Source organism: Danio rerio, chromosome 11 (assembly GCF_052040795.2).
Source record: "Danio rerio strain M-AB ecotype USA chromosome 11, GRCz13ab, whole genome shotgun sequence".
Classification (NCBI taxonomy): Eukaryota; Metazoa; Chordata; class Actinopteri; order Cypriniformes; family Danionidae; genus Danio; species Danio rerio.
This window is the reverse complement of record NC_141031.1, coordinates 9,236,242-9,255,331: the sequence shown is the minus strand read 5'-3', so window position 1 is coordinate 9,255,331 and position 19,090 is coordinate 9,236,242. Positions and strand designations below refer to the sequence as shown.

At 33.9% G+C, this 19,090-nt stretch overlaps 1 protein-coding gene and 2 long non-coding RNA genes across 9 annotated transcripts in view; 1 reads left to right on the top strand and 2 right to left on the bottom strand.

Annotated features, from left to right (window-relative positions):
* Nucleotides 1-2,311, bottom strand: part of LOC147841661 (uncharacterized) — a 173,238-nt gene extending 170,927 nt beyond the window's left edge. Inside the window, exon 1 of the long non-coding RNA XR_015502370.1 lies at nt 642-2,311. This is a non-coding gene — a long non-coding RNA (uncharacterized LOC147841661). The remainder of the gene's footprint in view (nt 1-641) is intronic.
* The window catches only part of naaladl2 (N-acetylated alpha-linked acidic dipeptidase like 2), a 629,431-nt gene that overhangs the window by 561,417 nt on the left and 48,924 nt on the right, over nt 1-19,090 (top strand). The window lies entirely within an intron of this gene.
* LOC147841660 (uncharacterized) lies at nt 14,949-16,400 on the bottom strand. Its single transcript, XR_015502349.1, has 5 exons — nt 16,326-16,400; nt 15,502-15,585; nt 15,327-15,381; nt 15,152-15,227; nt 14,949-15,077 (listed from the first exon to the last, which is right to left on the bottom strand). It is a non-coding gene; the product is annotated as an uncharacterized LOC147841660 (long non-coding RNA).

Genomic DNA, 19,090 nt, shown 5'->3' with positions numbered 1-19,090 from the left:
GTAACATTACTGGTAATTTGCCAGAATCCTGCACTGTGTGAACACAGAAGGAAGATTGCCGGAAAGAGCACTTTCACGTCTAGAACACGCTGACGCAAGACGTCTCCTTTAGCCAATCAGAACACTCGGACGCATTCACGTGCGGTTTATAAACATAAAAGCCTGTGAATATTTTTCCAGACACATTTTGCTGCTTGATGTTAGTCAGATAAAGTGTCTATGTTTTTTCTTAATGCCAACTGTGTAATAAAGTATTGATAACATGCTTATGATAAACCTTTGTTTACCTTCAAGTTTTTTTGTGTCAAATGACCATCTTTCTTTTGTAAAAACAAAAGTTGGATCCAAGATGGCCGATTTCAAAATGGGCACCATGGTCACCACTATGAACTATGAAAAGTTTGCCCACACACATATACTAATGTGCCATAAACAGGACTTTAAAATCACCAACCATATTTGGAAATAGTTTACAGTTATGGTTGGGTTTAATAGTTTGGAAAATGTATGGATTGGAGTTTATAACAAAAATCACCTTCCAGGATCAACATGGATGTTAATCCAGGATTGCATCATGCTTGGCAAAATCACACCCACCTTTTTGAGCCAGCTACTGTATGTAACAGTTTGCATGCTATAACAATATGTATGCATGTGACAGTTTCTTTTTTCTTTAATTTTTTCTTAAATATACAAGATTATGACAAAAAAAAAGGTACTGTGTACAATTCCAGTCAGAATGACCTTTTTCACCTGTCAGCATGGTAATTGTATCGGTACTTTTATTGACAAGAAAGTTCAGTTTCAATGCTGCTTGCTTAGATTTAGGAAACCTTATATGACCTTCACACTGAGTAGTTCTGATTTCAAATGCCATTTTCTACTTTTTTGGCCTTTGTTTCGAGTGAAGCCACATAAAAATGGCATCTTGTATTTTGTCAGGTCTCCAAATAGATAGCGATTTTTTTTTTTCTGTATGAATAATTTCTGAGCACAAAAACCCTTTGAAGCAGGCAATCATTTCTCTTCTTTCAAACTCAATCTTTTCAGTGTTTTTCTGATGTCCTTTTTTACTTTGTCATTTCGAAAATGGACCATGTAGTGTTTTTTGAAGTCCCACGAAAGCCAATTAAGCACATATGATATGCATCTATAATGAAGCAAAATGGCACATAGTTTAAAGTTGTTAGAAAACAAATGCAAATCTAACATGCAGTCATGGGTGTTGCTATCCTTGTACTCTGTAGGGAAAATACATTTCTCACTATCTTTACAGCTCTGAGCCATGCACATTTTTTGAGAACATTGGTAATTAAAAATTAACACATCACAACCCGGCAAGCATCTAATCTGTGCGTTTGTAGCAGTCCTGTATCATTAACCTGAGTGATTATTTTTAGGATGTTTTCATAGTGTAAGACAAGTTCTATCACAGTAAAGTGCATACTGTCTTGTACATTATTATAATCTGCTTACTTCTTTTTATAGCAATCATAACAATGGGGGGGGGGTATTGTAAATGCAACACAAACTCAGAAATGTAAAAACCACAATGATTGCAGTTTCTAGGTAAAACGAATGCTACTGGGCAGTATGATACCAACAGCTTTTGTTCATTTTGAAACACATAATTTCTACTGCGATATATTATTTAATATTTTGTACACTTCATTCCACAACAAATAAATACAATAAAAGACATTAATGGTGTCTATGAGTTGTAATCAAACATCCATTATTGTAATCTATCTCCATACGGACAACTTTTCTGGTGTAGTCAGTTTGCTTCTTAGCCTACTTTGTTTAGTGTTTATACGATGTGATGCTCTCAGGTTTGAGTCCGGTGAAGCATCGTTTAAAAAAAAAATGTAAAACTATGTGTGTGCATTTGTCTTTTTTTCTGTGTTTGCTTCTGTAACGCTATTGGTTTGGTTTAGGGAAGGGTTAAGGTCTGGGTTGAAGCCCCACCTTCTCATGGACGTGTACAAGAAGAGTGTGTATCTGAAATGTACAACAAATTATACCCTATGAATTAGTGAAAATGCAGACAATGCCCTCTAGTGGATTTGTCATCTGAAACAAGCAATTTTACCTTTACTAGAGCAACATTTTTTATGTTTTGCAAAAATGTATTTCATATTTGATGCATTTCCAATGAACTTGGATTACATAAATTATGAAGAGCTTCCCTGCTCAATACCTTTTTTCCTAAAACCTTGATTTTGAGAAATAGCAGTACTTTATTATAATGCACATGGATAAAAAATAAAAGTAAATAAGGCAATGCAAGCTTGAAAAGCATACCTCTACCACCAAAATTATAAATAATATTAAATAATACATGAAAAATACATAAAACTAACTGCAGATTTTATTTGGAATGGATACTAAAGACAGAAACCCAAAAACAAACTCTCTATGCCTTTTCAAGTAATGAAGACTGTGAAATGATGTGAAACTATATTATTATCTCCAAACATATAACTGTAAACATATATTTTTTTTCACTTTTCTTCCATCTATTCCTTTTTCTCTCTGTCAATAGACACTTCAATTCTATGAAAGCTTATAAAGGCTTGTTTTGCTTCACATGCTAGTGATGTCATCACAATTCATCAGTACACCTTGGCAATGTGTATGAAGGGTTTTTCATCATCATCTTTTTTATCTTTCCAGGAACACCGTTCATTGTATTTATAAATCATTCATGGATGCAGTGACCCGGACATAGGGTTAGATGTCAGATGAAAGCTTTTCCATACCCATTTTTGTTTCTTATTAAGATAAAATATAATCTTTTATCTTATATAATAATTTGAGAAACACATTTAAAGCATGTGAATTATTACAAAATTGAATGTGTACAGATAAGATTGTCCAGATTACAGTGCAGTCTTTATTATGTACTATAAGTCAATCATACAAAAATTTTGTAAATACTTTGTTACGTAAATTTATGTGGAGTCTGGTTTAAAATACTCCGTCTTAAATCACCTAATTTAATAAAATTTCTAATTTTGGTGGCTCTGTGAATAGCATTGTTGCCTTCCAGCAAGAAGGTCGCTGGGGTCTCGGCTAGGCCAGTTGGCTTTTCTGTATAGAGTTTCAAGTTCTCCCCGCGTTCGCATGGATTTTCTCTTGGTGCTTTCCCCCCACAGTGCATGACATGTGCTATATGAGAACTGGACCAACTAAATTGGCTGTAGTGAATGTGAGAATGTATGGGTGTGTCCCTGTACTGGGTTGTGGCTGGAAGGGCATCCGCTGAGTAAAACATGCTGGAATAGTTGACGGTTTATTCCACTGTGGCGACCTCTGTTAAATAAGGGACTAAGCCAAAGGAAAATGAATGAAAAATAAATAAATAAATATTCAAAATTATATATATATATATATTAAAATTATTGTACAAAATACTATATCAGGGGTGTGTTTCCAAAACCCATCGATAACCAACTAAGGTCGCAAGTTCTGTTGTTGCAAACATAGTTCATTGTTTCCCCAAATCCATTGTTCCAACTGACATTCGCACTTACAACTACACCTCTGGAGCTGTAGTTAGAAACATAGTTCCTTGCTGTGTTCTATTCCCAGTTATCCCCCTATGCCCTATTTGTTTAGAACATTCTAACATTTAAACTTGGAACTTTAAAAAAAAAAAAGCTTTAAAGTAGTCTCTCTTAGGTGTAATTTGCTTTCAAAGTATTTTTACAGTTCAGTTTTAGCGACCTTCATGTTTACAATTGTGCTCCATTTGCAGTTTGAAACACATTGATGTCATTTTGAACACAGCCGAGCAGAATTTTTTTTTACGTCTTTAAAGCTAGTATATGCTCCAAAACTTATGAAAAAAAAAAAAACATACCATGCGTTAATGCTTTTATTTTGTAGCAGGTTATTTATTAAGAAATGTAGCCTACTGTATATGACATGGGCCTGTTGGTTCTTTCCGCAGTGGTTTGCATATGTCAAATTGTAAAAGTACAGACTTTTCAATAAATCAAAAAATAAATAAACAATATCCTATGTATTAATTACACTCTAAAAAATGGTGAGTTATTTATTTAATCCAATGGTTGAGTTAAACATATTTGGTGCTTTGTTGGGTTATTTTTAACCTTTATTGGGTTATTTTTTTAATAACTTAACCAGTTGAGTTAAAAGTTTAAATTTCAACAGTCAACGGATTTAACTGACACAAAACCACTGAATTATGCGTGTGTTATGTTGTTTTTGCGTTATAAAGTTTATTTAAGCTCTAACACAATAATATTGTTTTTTTTTTTTATCAAATTACCACCTAGTGTTTTTTTTAATATCCGTTTCACCATCCATCTTTTAGAAGTGTTTGGATGTAGTTAAAATGTATTGTACACTGTGGACACTGAGTGAAGCCTGCGGCAGCTGCTGGACAGTCTCTTCAGCACACAGAGCCCCATATTCTGCTCCATCACCACAGGATTTTCTGTTTGCACATTTTATAACTGTCTGCATTTTGTTCTGCTTCTTCTTTGTTTGTGAGTCTTTATTTTAACTAAAGTGTCTGGAAATAAAATGTAATGGAAAAAAGCATTTTTAATATTTTTGCATTTATTTACACAGCCATAATTATAAAATTAATAGTAGTATTAGTTATAGTAGCAATAGTAATACCGGAATGGAAAAAATAATAATATTTAATCAATATAACCCAAAGCATTGGGTTAACATAACCCATAGTTTGGAAGGTGCTATAACAACCTATAGTTGGGTTATATGTTGGGGTATTTTTAACCCAACTATGTTAACAGTGTATTATAATTATTAATAATTAATGCATTATTATTAAAGTAAGATTTTTTTTTCATTTTCTAACAAAAAATAATAAATATTGAATTTCAGTTCTTAATAAATAGCCTCATTATTTATTTATTTATTTATTTGGTAACACTTTAGAATAACTATCCGTTACAAAAAGTTAATAGACTATTATTAAACTGCTAGTTAATGGGTTGTAAATGACTTAAAATAAAATTTAATAGTTTGTTAATTGTTTATAACTGTAGATACCAATAGATAACTTACAAGCTGTTAGTTAACAAATTGTAAATGACTTCTTAACTGTATTTTAATGATTTATAACTATACCAATTAAATTATTAAGAGATCATGAGCAAGCTGTTAGTAAATTACTTAATAAAGACTTAAGTATGAGTTAATAGTTTATATATGTTATTGGGACGTTATTCTAAAGTTGCAGCTATTCTTCAATCATTAACTGTTAGTAAATAAGAAATAGTTGCAACTTTAGAATAACGTCCCAATAACATACTTAAGCTAATAACTAACACTTAACTAATATATTAACTCACACTTTAAAGTAGTAATTTACTAACCGCTTGTTCATCATCTATTACTAACATATTAGCTATGTATAAATCATTAAAATACAGTTAACAAGTCATTTACAACTTGTTAACTAACAGCTTGTAAGTTATTTATTAGCCATCTATAAGGCACAGTTTTAAATAATTAACTTAATTAATTAATTAAGTTTTTAAACTAATAACTTTTATTTAACAAGTCATTTATAACTCATTAACTAACAGTTTACTAATGTTTACAGTTTACAGTTAACTATTAAGTAGTTATAACGGATAATTATTTTAAAGTGTTACCATTTATTTTTTATGATTTATATATGATATGATAATGTGTTAGCTATTGTATGTGATTTTGTGTTAGAATAGAATATGTAATGTTCTTCTCAATAATATTTGTAAAGGAAGCAAAGGCCCTATATGTGCCATTTACATATGCTTTAATTAATATGAAAAATTGCTGCATGTTTTTGTCAAAACTAATATTGGATTTTTTTTTCTATGTGTGTAAGTGTAAAACAATAGAATTTACACAAAGGAATCATGGGGTTCTCTCTAAAAAAGTTGTTACCACCCTGTTTAGAGCATCATTATAACTAACGTGGTGCAAATGATGGATCTGCGACAGAGAAACTACGGGTTTTGGGAAACACTGGTCACTACATCGTTATTTTCCCAAACGATGCATCATGCGATGATGGTTCAGTTCATATTCATATGGTTTGAATCTAAACACAGCCCTCTGCTAAGCATATGCAAGACTAATTAGCTTTTAATAATCAGAAACACGCTTGCGGAATGGGAAAATTGTGAGCTTGTAAGTTGAAATGAAACTTTCCTAGCAGGATGCTTAATTGGTTCCAACATCTGGCAGATGTTTGTCATGAATTAATCTCTCCCCAGTTTACTGTTCAATAAACACACACTCACACACACACACACACACACACACACACACACACAGACCCATTTGCTCGATCCTCCATTCCCTCAGTGGTTTCCTCAGTTTCCCGCTGGTCACTTCTAAAGACTTGTGTTTGTTTGACTGGTTAAATTAAACATTACTTAAGCTCTTTTTCATTGCGCTGTAATTATACATTTAAATATGAAATCACAGAACTTCAGTTCATAAGTGACAGTTTTCTTAATCAGCCAAGCGGAAGGCTTAACAGCTGAATTCAGGCACCATAGCATGAATGAATAACTTGCCAGTGCAACAGGCACAATGCACAAAATACGTTTTTGCAGTTTAAAGCTTTATGGCCATGCTGGATAATGTAAATCAGTTGTTACATAATCCATTAAGACCAATAATATGCAGTAGTTCATAAATGTAGCTAGTGGATCATTGGTACATTTTAAATGCCAAATATATGAATGCCAAATATGCTATTTTAAAGGTTGCTAATTTGGTTTTGAGAGTTATTTGCAATAAGTTTGGGTCCCACTTTATATTAAGTGTCCTTAACTACAATGTACTTATACCAAAATAATAATTTGTTACAATGTACTTTTTGTGTAAATACATGTATTTTCTGTGTACTGCTTGATTAAATACCTGTATGTAAATACATATGTAATTAAATTATGTAATTACATTTGTAAATACACTGTTGGCCATCTCTTACACCTTAACCCACCCTTAAACCTACACATACCACCAAACCTGTCCATAACCCTACCCCTATCCCAACTCAAGAGCACCACAAGTGTTCTCAAATACATTATGAACATGGTAAGTACACTGTATTTATTTTTTGATGCAAGTACATAGTAGTTAAGGACACTTAATATGAAGTAGGACCGTAGTTTGTATTCATGTTCCCGACAGTCTACTCTGGTCTTAGTGTTCAGATGAGGTCCAATATGTTGGGATTGGTCTATTCCGCACAGCGCATATCAGAAATCAGTATATTTATTTATATATATGAATTTCATCTGGCATCACAATGGCACAGTGGGTAGCATTATCGTCTCACAGCAAGAAGGTCGCTGTTTAGAGCCCCTGCTGGGTTAGTTGGCATTTCTGTGTGGAGTTTGCATGTTCTTCCCATGTTCGTGTAGGATTCCTCTGAGCACTCACATATGCAACCTAAGCTCACTCTGGAAACAGTAGCCCCGCAGACGTTTCTGGAGACTGCAATTTACTTGGCAGGAGGTACGTATGGCCACATTTTTGTTTTTTTTCGAGCGAACGCTATGGGGCGGTGTGACGCTGCTCCTCCTCTTTGCGCTCGCCGGCTGACGGTTCACCTCTGTGTGGAGGGCTTTCCCGCCGCAACCAGTTTGTCAGCTTAGCTCGCAGGGTTACGTCGGCGGAGCAGAGGCCCGGAGGAGGAGGAGCCGGCCACGGCGACGACCAGGATCGAGTCCGGGGAAGAACGGCGCACGTTCCCGAGAGGCGTTCGAGACGCGAAAAAGCGCGCACAGATACGAGAAAACTGCTCGAATACATACCTCCCGGAACGTATTTTGCGGTCTCCAGAAACGTCCGCGGGGCTATGTTTCCACAATAAGCCCGGTTGCACACATGCATCGTTCATGTTTCATCATAGCACCAACCGAAACCAACAAGACTGAGATGCAGAGAATGAAATACAACGCTCCAGACAAATTAAACATTCCCAGACTTTGCGTGCTTGCATTAAGCAGAAGCGCGCATGGCCCAAGCGTTTTCATACAAAAGACACACAATGACAGAAGATGAGTACTCGACCTGAGAAAACTCGAGCCAAGCACAACAAACAAGACACGACAGGTCTATTGTGTGGATTCTTATCACCAAAGCAAGAATTAACAAGATAGGTGTGGCAGAATCCTAACACAGCTATCTATAAGTTGTCCATTTCATTAGGACTTTAATAATAAGAATAAAGCTAAACAATTTGAAGTTACATACTAGCAATTTCACTGTTTAGAGTACACATTGTGAATTATTAGATAATCATCTAAACATTATCCATTTCTTTGAGACTTCAATAATAATTCAACATCATACATTTATACCCAAAGCAAGCATCTTTTATGCTCACTTGAGACCTGTGTCTACCTGCTTATTGAGTTGTTTTTCGTCCACTGTTACCTCTTGACACATGGTACCATCTGGAAGCTTAATGACAGAAGCAGAAGGCCGCTTGATGAGAGATTTGTCTTCCAAGACATATTGAAGAAATAAACTTGACTGACAGCGGTCATTAAGGCATTGATTCATTAAAAACCATGTGGTCAGCGCTGAGTTTTAGTGCTTCATTGCTGTGCAAATCCTCAAGAGCTGCATGAGTTGTGAGGGTCAATAGAAGGAGAAACTATAAATGCACCTGTTATGTTGTCTTTGTGTAATGTTTTGCTTTAGTTTAGTTTTATGATCTGTGGTAGTTTTATCTAGGTTTGTAAAAAAAAAAAAAAAATCAAATGAACGATAACATTTATTGGTTTTGTCGATAAATTATTAATGACTTTTTTGATCATTGATCAAAAATATTATCTTTTTTTTTACATTTTGTCAATATTATTTTAAGTTCATTTATATGTCATTTTTATCATACATTGTTTGTTAATTATAGCTAAAATATTTCACCTTTAAATCTTTAGAAATAATTCGTACTACTATTATCACTTATAATTATAGGCAGCACGGTGGCGCAGAGGTTGCACTCTCACCTCACAGCAAGAAGGACACTGGTTCGAGCCTTGGCTGGGTCAGTTGGCATTTCTGTGTGGAGTTTGCATGTTCTCTCCAAAGATATGTGGCACATGTGAATTTCACATCACATTGTTATTTAACAAATTTGATCACCGGCCCTAAATTGCTCCTCTCCCAAATTTAAAAAAAAAAATTATTGTGTTGCAAGATCCAAAATTAGAATACATGTTTATTTTGAAAAAAAAAATAATAATAACAATAACAACAATAATAATAAAACAATAAATTATTACACATTAAATAATGTTAATTGTGTTAGTCCATGTAAAATTAGAAATCACAACTGTGTGTTTTCCATTCTGTACCAAGTTGTATTATTTTAATAAATAAATCTTCTGTTGGATACACAGTCAGTGACATTTACAGTAATATATTTAGATTTAGATTTTGTAGGATTTGAAATTCACTTTTTGTAACTACAATAGCCTAATTTTCAGTGTCACAGCTTATATGTACACTTTTATAAGTTAATTAATTTCAGCTTTACAGCATTCCATCGTGCTTTTGGTTAATTAAAACTTTTTTTCTTTTTGTTTCTTCTTCTTCTTTTTTTTTTTTTTGTAAATTTCTTATATAGTAACCCATAGCTCACTCCATAATGAATGTTTAATGGTAAACATGTTGAAGATTAGCAGGCAGGCTGTCAGTTCAGATCAGCTGTTTCAGCTTTATGGCAGTAAAATACTGAACCTTCATTGATATTCAGTCAGAAAAGTCAAGCTGTTTTCTAATTATTAATGGTAATAAAAATCACACCTAATATAGCATGGGATTATGACTATTTTAGTATCTCGACGTATAATTTCATATTTATTCCCTGTTAACTGTTTAAGAATTAACAGCAAACGTTGAAAGCTATGAGCAATATTGGCAGTTTAGGAATTGTACAGGACTTATGTAATAATAAGTATAAACACTCAAATATCTTATGCAAAACTAAACGATGCGTTTTTACCAACCCAAATTTGGGTACAATATGGACAAACCCAACAATTTGGTAAAAAAAAATAATAATAATAAATAAATAAATAAATAAATAATAATAATAATGTATTTTAATTTAGAAATATTTTTGAGTGTAGTTTTATGAGGAATAAAGCTCTAAAATGCAGTTAAATTAAACTATAAAATTTTGTAGTTTATTTATTCATTTATTTATTCATTTTTTATTCAATTATTTATTCATTCATTTATTTATTCATTTATTTATTCATTTTTAGTTTGAATGTGGAATTACACTGCAACATGCAATTCTACCATCATTGCTGTTCTGTACATCAACTGTACATCCAAGTGTATTTCCCCCTCCATCGGCTTTCAAATCTTCCTCTAGTCTGACAAATCTGATCACAAATCCCACAGCACATCTGCACTTCCAAATCACAACATGCATGACCCCAATGCTAATGCTCACCCTGCTGTAACCGAACAACACAGGATGGGAAACAAATACCCTTCAGTCTGGTGCTAAGATCAGATGCAGACCTGTCTCTGTGCTGTGAATCAGTGTTGAGCGATTCATCCGCTCGGAGGGAGCCCTCTGCTGTCAATAACCCCCCGCCTGTCTCTAATGTACACAAATATATTCCCCTGCAAAGCCCTGCAGTACCAGCATGTCCTGGAGCAAAAGACAAGCTGAAGATTGAAAAACAAGAGTGTGCAGGACATTACATGTGCTCACTCACACACAAATACACACTGACAGTCTTAGTAAATGCATTCAAGAGATTAGAGAGGACAAAAAAGCCCTACTGCTAAGAATAACACTTGTACATTTCAAGAGAAAAAGGCTTACAAGTAACCAAAAAAAAAAAACTATGTTTACAGGAGATAATTTTTATTTTACATATTTTGTTTGTTTTTGATGTCAAAATATGAACAGTTATTGGAGACAATAACAGGCAAGTTATTGATGTTTCCCAGTACTGGTGTAAGCTGAGAAAATATTATATACTTTTCCTTCTATGCTAATGAAGGACTACTGAGACATTCCAAGCATGGGATGGGTCCTCCTGGTGAGGCAGAGTTCCTCACAGCTCTGATACACATCTCTGCCATTTGCTTACAGTAACCATGTGCTCTTCACCATACATCTGCTTGTGTTCTTCTTTCAGATAACTTTGTCATGTTTGGTGTCATTTGACAGTTTATGACTTCAGTGTTGTAGTGATGAAATCAACAGAGACATTGATTAATTGTATTTCAATGTACAATATATTTACTATTGTTGGGTCATGGCCTGAGGAGAGTATGTTAATGTTCTTCTCCCCCACTTTATCTCCTCAACTTTGTTCTCATGTTCAGCTGGTTTTGGGGGTTGGTTTTCACTCATGTTTGACAATGCTTTGCTCAGGGTATAATAGGGAAAGGTAACTGTTGATCTGGGAGAATGGCTTCTACTCTGCATCTCCCGCACACCAGTGCGTAGCCTCATATGCTAACAAAGGCAGTTTCACTGTCTTTGTTGCTCAGCAGTGCATATGTTACAGCTAATTTCTTTATACAGTATGTTAGTTTGTTTCATTCTAATGTCTGTATATTTGATCATGTAAATTAATAAACAACTTTGCCTGCTTTAAGACGTAGAGATTCTTTCTCTTTATCAATGATGATAACAACTTTAATGGAGTCAGATTAATTACAATGGAGTCAGATAAATAATGGATTTAAACATCCTTCAACTGCTTTCTGTTTCCGACTATTGGTTCAGAATAGCAGCGTAAGTTTCAAGCCTTACACTGGGTTGCGGATGAAGAGCATACGCTGTGTAAAACATATACTGGATAAGTTGGTGGTTCATTCCACCGTGGCGACCCCTGGTAAATAAAGGACTAAGCCAATGGTAAATGAATGAACGGTTGAATGAATGAATGAATGAATTATTTATTCACAAGATAATAATAATTCACAAAGACTAAAAAAAGGAGAAAAAAAAACAGCTTGTGGATGTAATTATATGAATGTGAACATACTCACTAATGGTCAAGTAAATTAGAAGTTCCCGGATGAGCCTTTGTTAATAAACGTGTGTTATTTATCAGCTGTTTTCTCGAAATAACATACTTTTGAATGTTGCAGCTGACCAGAATTGAGTATTCCAGACAGTCATTTAATAATAACATTAAATAATTTGCCTGGAAAGTGCAATTATTTTATTGTTTTTATTTATTTATTTATTTATTTTTAATTTAATTATTTATTTTAATTTATTTATTTATTAAATTATTTATTTTTTCAGCTGAAAAAAATCCTCAGTTTTAAGAAGAATAGACTTACTTCCATAGTAAATGTGGTACAGTAAACAAAGAAAATAAATAATAATTGGTTTTATATAAAATTATATTCTAATAAATTAATATAAAGAATTATGTGAATCTAAAAAATGTTTTTTTTTTCTCTCTCTCCATATACTTATTGTCTAGATCTTACAGGGTTGGTTCTTTTTTTTCCCAAAATATGGATTTTTTTTGCTGTTATTGCCCTCATTTTCTATTTAATTGTGAGGTTTAAATACTTTTTAAACACATTTTTTTTTTTTTTTTTTTTTTTTGCTGGAGCTTGTCCGATAGTCATCAACCACACTTTTTGATGCACCAAAAACATTTTCTTAAGATTTAGAAATTCAAGAGTTCACACTTAGATATTGTTTGACAACTGTTAGCAGGTTTGGCATGCTGTCCCGAGAGAGAACCCTGAGCTTGGAGATAGTTGAGCCCAGGGCTATCGCCTGGTCAATAGAGCATGTAAGGGGAGTACGAGATCAGGGGGTTCTCAAAAGCTTCCCGTGGTAAAGGAGGACAGAAGGAAAAGGGGTGGATGGGGGGCTTCTTCAGAAAACGAAGGTAAGGGAGTAGTTCTAGCTAGGCTATACTTATAGTGAGTTTGGATTAATCTGATTAGCTAACTAATGATTGTAGATAGGTGACCAGCTGCAGTCAATCATATCACATGCTTCTCTCGAAATTAGTTTGTGAAACTTCACAAAAAAAAAAAGAGAGAGAATATTACTTACTTTTAAAATACAAATGTATTACATCATATATTGTTAGAAAAAAAGGATGTTGTTCAAGTTTTAAATTAAAAACTAGCCTATTGTCATTTATTAGGCAAACACAAACTGGCCAGCACATTCAACTTTCCTCAGTCACAATGAAGCAACAGCCAAAAGAGATCCTGCTTGGTCTTAAAGGCTTTTTCGATGGTTATTTTCACAATTTGTTTATGGCATGAAAGAATTAGCTTGTGTATGGGACAAATTCTGGACCATTGTCAGTGAGGGGTGTGTCTTTCAAACCACCCGAACCCCCTTGGCTATGGGCCTGCCCTAAGTGAAAAAAAATAATTAACACACTCTCAGAAAAAAAGGTACAAAATTGTACCTTTTAGGGTACAAATGGCCCATCACTGGGGTGGTACCCTTAAGGGTAAAAATTTGTACCTCATTTTAAAGGTACAAAATTGTACCTTCTACATTTGTACCCTTTAAGGGACAATTTTGTACCCTAGACACTGAAGGTACAAAAATGTACCTTTTTTTATTATATAGTATTTTCAGGGTACTGACCCAGGCATTTTGATCCTTTGGTGACTGCATGCACAAATAAATAAATAAAATATTTTGGTTCACAGATGTCCATTTTTATTTATTAATGTAGAAATATTTCATTACAACTCACAGCTGAATGTGTAAAGAAATAAAATTACACAGCAAGTATAAAGCAGACATGTAAAACAGTAAAAAGAACAATTTAGATAACAAATAAAAACTAAATAATCTACCCTTAATACAAAGACCACAAGAATACTGTTTAAGATTTAGAAACACATTACACAGGCTACATCAAGTACTGCACTTTATAAAGTCCAAAGTGTTTGTCTTTAGTCAGAATACTCAGTCATAATAAATAATTTGTCATCAACATTTTCTCTGAATTTCAGAATGAAGGCAACGTTTCTCTATAAATTGCTTCAACAGTGCAGAAAACCGAATACATCAGTAGCCTCTTCCTCAACATCAGTAGATTACTCCTCAAGTGGAGTTGTAATTTGTTGTAACACAATATGTGTTTATGCTTTTGATGAACATGACATGTAAAGCACTCATATCTGGAAAATGTTCTTTGATAGTCATTAGGACCACAAGTTATTTAAAAATTTGCTTTATGCATGAATGATAGCAGTGTGCTGGATTAACTTGATGATTGTGATTATCCCCAGAGCATGTAGAGAAACAAAAAACAAGGTTGATCACTCTGGTAACTGGAGTAGATCGAGGCTTGTCACCGTCCACCGTTCATTCAAAACATTCCACTGCAGAAACATCAAGGTGTTCTTCTAGTAAGATGGATATGTCAAAAATGTATAATCGTCCACATCATTAGCCCGGCCAATCGCAATCCCATCAACTCTGAAAACTGCCGTGACTCGTCTTGTTAACACAGTTGTCCAGTCGGTGGCCTCCTCCTGTACTTGAACTGTTGGATGTGGTGAAGATGATTCACTGTAAATGACAAAGCAATAATTACATTAATATCAGTCACTCTATCACTGATGAAGAGAAAATCAACATGCATAGAAAGTAAAATAATTAATATTCACTGATTAAAAAAAAAAAAGTATCACAGATTAAAAGACTAATATAAATTTCATTCATTCATTCAATTTCTTTTCGGCTTAGTCCCTTTATTAATCTGGGGTTGCCACAGTGGAATGAACCACCAACTTATCCAGCATATGTTTTTTGCAGCAGATGCCCTTCTAGCTGCAACCCAGTATTACGAAACATCCAGACACACTTATTCACCACACATTTATACACTACAGACAATTAAGCTTACCAAATTCAGCTATAGCGCATGTCTTTATACTTGTGGGGAAACCGGAGCACTTGGAGGAAACCCTCACGAACACTGGAAGAATATGCAAACTCCTCACACAAATGCCAACTGACCCAGCCGAGGCTCAAACCAGCGACCTTCTTGCTGTAAGGTGACAGCACTACCCACTGCGTCATCCTAATATAAAGAATATCAAGCATTATAAAATGCATTTATTACAGCATATACTAAACAAAAAACAACATACGCACCGGAGCACAACGAAATGTTGAAGTGTCTCGCTTAACAAGGCTGGCAACATGAGAAGTGCTGCTGTAAAATCAATTCCTGGAACATAAGATGTGGCATACAAACAAATATGAATGAATCCATCCAAAGCTAGAATTTAATAATATTAATTAAGTGGAGAAAGTTTAGAAAGAGTACCTTAGAGTCAGGACCATAGCATTCTTCAGTTGATCTCTCATCTTTCGATGAAAACCTAGAAAATAATTTTAAACATGTGGGTGTACATTTATTGTTGTTTGTAAGTAAAAACCTACAAATTTAAAATAGTATGTAAGCCATTAAAACCATGGCATAGATAACGAGACATACTTACATCTTGTAACTGAGCCATGCTTTCATATGACATGCCTTTATTGGTCTAATGCTGTTAGGCTGCATTCTGTTGTTCAATCTTGTCCTGAAATACAATTGGAAACTTCAAAAACTTCTGAAAAACAATAAGATAAAGCAATAACTATTTATTTATTTTGAGATGTTAATAAAATAGGTAAAATAGCTCAAGGTACCAGTTTCAGAACAGATGAGACAAATTATTAGACTAAAGAACAAAGTATAACTTAACGTTGATTTATACAACGTGGTATGTTAATAATTCTACATTAACATAAGTATAACGTTAAACGATAGTAAAGCACCAACAATTCTGGATATGAGAGTTTGTGGACACTCCTCAACATTAATGTAACTTAGACACTGAAACGAAGATATGTAGCATACACACGCCACGTTTGTAACGTGTTTGTAACTTATATAACTGTCTAAAATTACATTTCAGCGGTCAACCGTGGCTAGAAAATTGCCTCAAAATATAAAACATTATCGATAAGTACAAATTTCCAGTATTAATTACAAAAGGTCTTATATTAAGGTATATGAAGACTTTAGTCGCGCGAGCTCCGGGTCACACCGCACATTACTCAAGGCCTGATTCCGGTGCACAGATACGGCAGCGTCGGCTCGCTTCTGCCGCCGCAGCTGGCCCGAGTGTATTTTGTTAATTGGGTTGCGATTATATTCCGCCGTGGCAACACTTATTAATAAAGCAGTAACGTAACGTAAGATATAAGGCGCGAATACGTAACGTAGGCGATAAAGGGAACTTTTACACCGAGAAAACTAACAGCATATAGTACTCACCGTCTATAACGTTATGTCCCTCGGTGACTTCGATATCACATTGTAGTAACTTCTTTAATAAGTTGCAGAAATCTTAGCAAACTCCATCCTACAGGCCAACATACACCAGGCAGTCCGGAGCACTTAAAGCGGGGGATAGCCGAGACCAGAGAGTCAGACAAAATCAACAGAACACGGCTTCACATGTAAAAATGAGACTGAAAATATATCTTTAATACATTCTTACCTGAAAAGTGTGGACTCCAAAATAGACTTTTCTTTGAAAAGCGTGCGAAGTTCTGTGTAAACAGCCAGCATACTCGACGGACCGTAACAAACACTACTATAACGTCTCAACAAGCCAAATTCTTAAAGAGACAGCAACATCACCACCTGTATGAAGATGCTGTCACTCTGCATGGTTCTTACTTCTTATTCTACATCACATATACTATAGGGTCTTAAACAGTAAGCAAAGACCAGTATTTACATTTTTAATGATTAAAATTACATTCAATTATAAATTTAATTATTAACATTTTTGAGAAAAAATGTAATTTAAATACATGAAAAAAAATTTAATTATTAAAATATTTAATTCAATTTATTTATTTATTATATTTTTTAATGATGTATTTTAGTGTTAATGTTTAGTATTAATACATTTAAATTAGTGTTATATAGTGTCTTGATCTTATCATGAGCTGAGGGTACAATTTTGTTCCTATAGGGAAACAAAATATATAATTGTACCTTTAAAGGTGCCAAATTGGTCCTTTACGGTACAATTTTGTATCCAAATGTGCTATAAAAGGTACAAAAATGTACCTTTCAAACCTAAATCTGGACATTTGTACCTTTATAGCCCATTTGGGTACAAAATTGTACCCTAAAGACCAATATGGGACCTTTAAAGGTACAATTTTATATTTTGTTCCCTCTAGGAACAAAATTGTACCCTCATTGTACCTTTTTTTCTGAGAGTGCATGTGCATCTGTTAACCACATTGAAGTGTCATCTATTGATAGTGTATGGCAAAATTTGCCAACACATTTCACAACAATTGGATTGAAAAAATAAATAAATAAATCAAACAGTACAATTTCCGAATTAGATATGCTACATGCATGGTATGCACAATATTTCATCTGTTAGAATCGACTGGATGTGTGATAGTCCTTTCATGTGGCCTTTTTCATGTTGGGGGTTGGGTGTCTGTTTCTGCCACCCAATTGAAGGAGGAAAAAAAAAGAAACTACGAAGCACAGAGCAACTCCAAGAATGGGGCTATAAATAAAAATTCAGCTTTTGGGTTCAGGCACATTCTATAGTCCTGATTAATGCTCTCGCTGCTGAAATCAATGCTGGAATCTCTCTCTCTCTGTGATTGATTCCACATCACTACAACTTACACTTTAGGGCTTTAATAAGAAACCGAAAAATATGTTTTGTGAAAAAAAAAAGAAAATGTATGATTTTGATGGATTGCAGTTATGAAAAATGTTTCCAACACTAAGAGTTTGGCTTTTGGTGGTAGGACCTTTTTTTTTTAATCAGTCAACATTAGATCTGGAAAAGTCATGGAACTTTGACATTGCATTTTCTAGGCCTGGAAAAGTTTTGGAAAATCAGAAAACCCACCAAGTTTTGGAAAAGTCATGGAAAACAGATATCTTGAATATAGGTTAGTTGTCTTTACTACTTTTGTGTCCTTAGCCAATCACGTACTCTCACATTGTTAGTAGGGTGTTAACATTATCTAAATCAATTTTACATAGATATAAAACAAGCTGAAACTAAATAGATTCTTGCTTGTTTTACAATATGCTGTACTACATTTGAACATGTATAGTTTTTCATCACGCATTTGTAGACATTGCATGAAACATTAGGGGCTCTATTTTGATGGTCCATGCGCAAAACGCAGGGCGCAAATACATTCAGGGCGTGTCAGAATGCATTTTTACTAATATTAAGACGGAAAAATCCGCTTTGCGCTGTGGCGCATGATCTAAAAGGGTTGAGTTTATTTTCTTAATAAGTTATAGGTTTGTTTTGAGAATAAACCAATCATCCCCCATTCCCTTTAAGAGTCAATTGCATTTGCTATTTACATGACGTAAAGTAAATGTGAGTGGAAAAGCTGAGCATTTCACTTGCAAGAAAACAGTTAAACAGAGCATCTACCGCGCGAGAATGACAGATAAATGATCTACTTTCACTTTCGCTCTCGTAGATAGCGAAACCTTTACGCACAGACATCAACTAGCCTATAAATAATTAATTTTGTTTGTTAAGCGCAAAGATTTTTTTCAGAACTATTTGTAAATTCAGTTCTAATTTCCAGCAAATGAACAAGTGAACAATAAAACCGTGTGGTCAAAAAAGTGTGAAAGTGTGGACAAAAAACTGAGTTATATCCTAAAACACATGCTGTGCCCCATATGGTCTAAAACCTGCAAGTGGGCAAATCTAAGCTTGTTTTTAATAAAACAAATGTAAATATGGATATAATAAAAAAAATACTGCTAATAATAATAACATTATACAAAAGCAAATTGTTATGAATGAACTGAAGCCTCCCGAGATGAAGAAGGCATAAAAGCAGTGGTTTTTCATATTCATGTAGGCTAGAAAATAATATGTTTTGTAATATTTTAATCCTTTATATTTATATTATATATATATATATATATATATATATATATATATATATATATATATATATATATATATATATATATATATATATATATATTCTTATTATATCCTATATATATATCCT